Genomic DNA, 6171 nt, shown 5'->3' with positions numbered 1-6171 from the left:
CACATTCACTACAACACGCACCAAAAAACAGTACAATACAAAGAACACACACAAACATTGCACAGATACAAACAGCACACTACACACACACACATTTATACGTAACACACCTTACGCACTTACACATTGGGCAGATACACACAACACACACATAACATACCTCTAACAGCACAACACACACCCACATTCACCACACTCGCACACCCAAAAAATAGTACAACACACAAAACACATACTTAAACACTGCACAGATACACAAATGCACAACACACACATACACATACTGTATATACATAGCACACCTCACACACTAACGCATTGGACAGATACATACAACACAACACACAACCACATACACTGCAACACACACACAAAAACAGTTACACACACAAACACATAAAAAATGAATTTGCCATTTATTTAACAGTCTGTACCGGCTAATAAAAACTGTACCTAATGTACCAGCTTTTCTTTTTTCCCCATATCCATCTCTGCGCACCCCGGCCAGTTGCACTGAGAAATCTTTGTCCTGGCCAATGCACCCGTTGATCAATACAAAGTGGGTACACTGCACTCACCCTGTTAATCAGTTGGATGTTAGGCACTGCTCTGCCTTAAGGGTTTCCCAGACTCTTTTGGTTCATAGATAATGTTTGGTCGATGGGCATGAGCGCTGCATGTATTTGTTTGAAGTTATGAGTGTAAGAAGTTGAAGAATAAGACTGAGATGAAGATTTTTCACGTTATAGTGTACAATTTACTCAATAAATCGTGAAATAAATATGTTTACATAGAAGTACAATCAAGAAATGAAAGTAGAATTAAAAAATAAATTCTGATTCAAACTGATAATTGTTTGGATGGGGTGGGTTGCAAAACAAATCTATAGGTGGAGGGGGTATGGATGTTTTATACACCCACAGGGGGTCCCCAGTTGATGAGAAATTTTCACTTCAGTGTCACCATAGGGGTATTTCCAATTGGGGTTCAGGTGGTCTTTTAGGGGTCCCTTTACAATCCCGTTGGTGTCTTCTCCTGGAGCCTACAGTCTCCCTCAGTGATTGACTATCATTAAGGGAGACAGTAGGCTCAATTAGGAGAGACCTATGGGATTGTAAATGGTCCCTAAAAGACCACCTGGACCCCAATTGGAAATCCTGCTATGGTGACACTGTGACCGTGACACTGTACTGAAAATCCCATCAATTGAGGACCCCCTGTAGGTGTACCAAACACCAATTATGCCCACAATATCCATACCCCCCACCTATAGATTTGTTTCGAAACCCACCCCCATCCAAACAATTATCAGTTTGAATCACAACTTATTTTATAATCCTACTGTCATTTTTTAATTGTACTTCTATGTACACGTATATATTTTTTCACAATTTATCGAGTAAATTGTACACTTTAACATGGCAAATCTTTATCTCAGTCTTATTCTTCAACTTATTACACTCCAAACCTTATCAATGCATCCATTTATGATTGTGATGGCTGGATCGGTGTATTGGCCCGTGGGTGTAGGGAAGAATTTGGCCCATTGCACCCGTTCCCAGTGGTGCATTGCAGTGGTGCGGTTAGCGTGCATCGCGTCATGATGTCATGTGGCCAGGCCCGCGCACCTGCTCCCACACTCAGTGGCTGCCCCACTGGTAGAGATGCCCGGTGCATGTGCTTTACAGATCTCCAGACCTCAGAGACTGTTGCAGGCAGGATCAGTGAGGGGAGCGGCACTGGCAGGGAGCGGTGAATTTTTTATTAATTATGGCACGGTAAGTAACCCCCACCCCGGTCTCCACGCACTCAGCGCCTTTAATTACACACCCTAGAAACTGTACCATTGATAGTATAGCTATGGAGGTGTGGCCATGTCCCTTTCTGATTTTGTACCAATTTCTGACCCTCGGATGTTGGAGGCTATGTCATAGGTGCTAAATCTCAGGAGTGGATGTGGAATTCATCAACACATACAAGTTATCAACTCAGGAACGTTGTGTTTCAAACAACACCACCACACCTGAATTCATTGCCATCATTGAGTATCAATGCAAACACATTCTAATATTATGGTGGAATCTATAACAAATTACAATCTTAGGTCTTTGGCACAGCATACTGTAAAATTACATTTTTCAGCAATTTTGGAAATAAAAAAAACCAAAGGTTTTCCCGGGCAACGCCGGGCGGGTCAGCTAGTAGTTATATATGTGTATATATATATATATATATATATATATATATATATATATATATATATATATATATATATATATATACACACACACCTGTTACGGTGCATGTTTAAAAAGAAGGTTTGATTATGTTAAATGTATGCATGAATATCATTAGTCATTTTTCAATTTGAATTTCCTCCACAGATGAGCCTGCCCAAGCAGAGGAGGGTCGCCGTAGGGCCCTCCTTAGACTGAGAGGCCTGATGAGGCAAATGCTGGTGGAAATGGACCGCATCATTGATGGCGAAATTTAATTTTTTTGTTGTGGACAGTTGTGTTCTAATAAATATTTATTGAAAGTTCAAAGTTGTCAGTGTTTTTTTCTAACATGCTAAAGTATATGTGTAACTTGTTTAAAATCTTTAAAATAAGCAAAATGTACATAGTGTATATAGATGTATGTTAGGGTCACATGCTGTAAGGGTTAATGTGTGTCATGAATGTAGTAGGAATGTGGGTCAGTATAGATGAGCATTTAATTGATTGAAATTGATAACAATCCCTTTTTTAGGAGGTTGGCTAATTGCCTAAGTGGGTCATGTGATCGCTGTGTGTACTCAGTAAAAAAGTGTGGGATTGAGCGTAAATAATCCGCATCGGGGCGTACGGACAGCTTCCCGTACGTTCTGACGCGGTAAGACCGTGCTTGTGCGGGAAGACCGTGCAAGAATCTGTACGTTTCCACCGCACACGCACGGTTTGTATGTCGTCCGTACACACGCCCTGTTCTTAAAGAGTGAGTCCATCCGAATGCGGAGGACACGTGGGCGTTTCTACGGACGAAGCCCGCACGCCGCCGCACACGTGGCGTGCGGACCGCACCGTAAGAATTTGGGAAAGTACGCACCGATCAGAATAAGGGACATGGACTGGTTATATGTTATCTGATGTAGAATTTCTTCCCCAATTCTTAAAAGTTTATAAAAAAATTTTATTGTGACTATTTGATGCTCAATATCCTGAACATGGAATGAGAGGTAGAACAAGGTTTTGATCTTCCAATGTATCTCCTTATGGTCTCTCTTCCACTCTTCAACTATAAATCTAAAACACAATTTGTGCAATTTAAGAGACATAAGGACCTTATCTAACCCTTTACCTAATAGACAAATGATCTGCATCTATCACCCAGAACACTTCCTTCTGGCCCCAAATCTCGGATTTACTATATAACCAACTCCTAGCACACACTTGTTTTCCAACATTAAGGACATCCCTCTCTGCTTGGACCAGACCAGGACCAGTGTGGATGCAGTTTCTATTGGGACTCCGATATTGGCATTGGGACTGTTATTATAATATATAATTATAGGATCGACCATCATTTACATCACAAACATCACTAAACTTATCCCCACGTGGTTAGATACTGTAACAACATATGCTTGGACTGTGCTTCTAGGAGTCAGACACCATCGGTTGTCCCATAAAATCGGTCTGGTGAGAATCACTTGGACAAGCAGAGACATTTCCTAATATACATCTGTGTGCAGAAACCTGTGTGTCATTTTATCTTTATTGTTTTAATACTTGTTTTAATAAAAACTATTTAGATATGATATACAGGCAATCTATTCTATACAATCAGTGTCTGAATTACAGGGTAGCAGCCCCTCTATTGTCTGTATCACTGGGTGATCACGTGTTGTAATATCATGTATATCTTTCCTCCTGTTGTCGGCCATGGATCAGACTATGGAACAGGAGCGTCCATGTACTATCAGTGACAGCAGTAGCGCTGATTCCAATTCTAATATCAAAAGAAAATCTGTGGGAAAGTGTAATATGGGACAATACAGGATCAGTGTTGGATAATCTCATAGAAGCCCTAAGCTCTACCTATAAGTAGTCAGGTGATGGTGAGATGTCTGATGATTATACTCATTGGTGCCCTGAGAGCCAAAAATCTCCTGTTTTATATGGGACTGGTCTTGCTGGTATATAATGCCATATGCCATATACCATGCTGTGCTACTTATGGCGGGACAAACGCCATAGGCAGGCTAGATGATGGTGGCTCCATCTGTATCTCCCCTGGTCCCATCTTCTAATATGTAGAACAATGTACAAAAGGATTTAATACTTATAAAATATTTTAGATCAGCAGCCAAAAACAGAATCATATCATTTATAAGGATCATTTTTTATTCAACAACAAGTATTATGGGGATAACTGTCAGTAACATAAATAGTAGTTGCTGATATTGTTTGAATATAGTCACTAAGTCACTTTATTTAAGTTCTTGATCATAAACATGGTAAACAATGTGTTATCAATGGGATTTTATTCATAACATGGTGTAAAAACAAAATATGTGCTGTTACCTACAGCAACCAGATATCAACTTTCATCACCTAGTGCCAGCAAGCAAACAACTGTATAATCATTGATTAATATGGGATACAGGGGACTGATGTCTTAGTTGCACCATTATACAATATAATACATAGTATATGAATCAGAGGGAGGTAAGACAGCAATAGGAATGTATGAGGGACAGAATCAGGAGGTATAATAGGGACTGGGAGGAGCTGCTGGAACTCTGTAATGGATATACAACTCTTTCCTGTACTATCCCCAGCACCAGTGTGAGCAGAACAGCTGTATATTACAGGGCACAGTAATGGCAGCCACATCGTCATTGTCTGTTATACTGCAGCTCTATTTCCTAACAGAGAGATTGTCCCAAGGGAAAAGCAGCCCTCAGCTTACTGGTCACAGCTCTCCTGTCTTTAGCAAGATGGATTTATATCAACTTATTGCCATATTCATACTGTAACATTAAAGTTACCTTCCTGAAACACATAATGTGTGATACAACGTACTTATGAAACACCTGCAACATTCAGACCCTCAGAGTGACTATGTATGTGATGAACCACTTGAGTGGTGTGCCCGGATATTTTCCGGCTCAGCTGTGCTGCCGCAAAATGAAGGTGTGCGCCAGTGGTGTCCAGGTGTGCACCACTGGTGCATCACCTCTCCGGGCACCCTTCCCCCTTCCATCCATTAAGCTCACCTCAGCTCCAGCGATTGTACACTGGAGCTCCCCTGACCCAACCACCATTAGTTCTAGTAAATAGCAGGTGGCAGGCTCGGGATGTTCAGCGCGGCTCGGGGGGACTCGGGATTTCAGGTGCCCGGGTCCTCCCAAGCCGTCCTGAGCAACCCGAGCCAGGCACATATTATGATCGGTGGCTGGGGCAGCGGCAGGGCACAGGAGCGTAAGGTTCCGGAGGAGACATGAGGTGGGGGGGAGAGATGCAGAAGAGTGGCCCACAACTCTGTGGTGGGTTTTGCTGGGGCAGGACAATCCTGCCCGGTAGGTTTGTCTTGCCCCAGAAAAACCCACCACTCAAGGGGTTAACAAGGTTTATATCTTTAGTAAAACACTTGCTGCATTAAGAGCATGGATATGGCTGATCCCCTGTGTGATTCATTTTTTTTACAAGTTACAAGTTTTGGGGTTTATTCTAATTGCCTCACACAGTTGCGAATTTGCAGCCTTGTGAGTCCACCAAACCTCACCTGCAAATGCCGGGCTGCTCTCCCCAACTTGCAGAAGGTGTTCCCACGCACAAGATGCAAATGGATGTTTAACATAAACATCCATTTGCAGGCTGTGGGGAAACACCTACATCATTCGATGGTCACCAACCATCGAATGATGTGGAAGGCACACGCACATCTAATGTTACTCAGAGCAACCTAAGACATGTGTGTGCATTCTGAAGGAAGTGGGCGGGGAGCTGACATCTAGTGATTTCAGACGCCCGCACCCACACCCACGTCATTGGCACATTAGCATGAGAACACCCAGTGTTCTCATGGGATCACCCATGAAGCGCTAAGTGTTCCCATATGACAATGGACCAGTTTTGTGCCCCCTGTCCCCCCCCCTGCCCTCTGCGTGCAAGGTTGGGTGTGAGC

This window comes from Crinia signifera, chromosome 4, assembly GCF_055691185.1.
Source record: "Crinia signifera chromosome 4, ASM5569118v1, whole genome shotgun sequence".
NCBI lineage: Eukaryota > Metazoa > Chordata > Amphibia > Anura > Myobatrachidae > Crinia > Crinia signifera.
The sequence above is the reverse complement of the archived record's forward strand: the minus strand, read 5'-3'. Positions refer to the sequence as shown.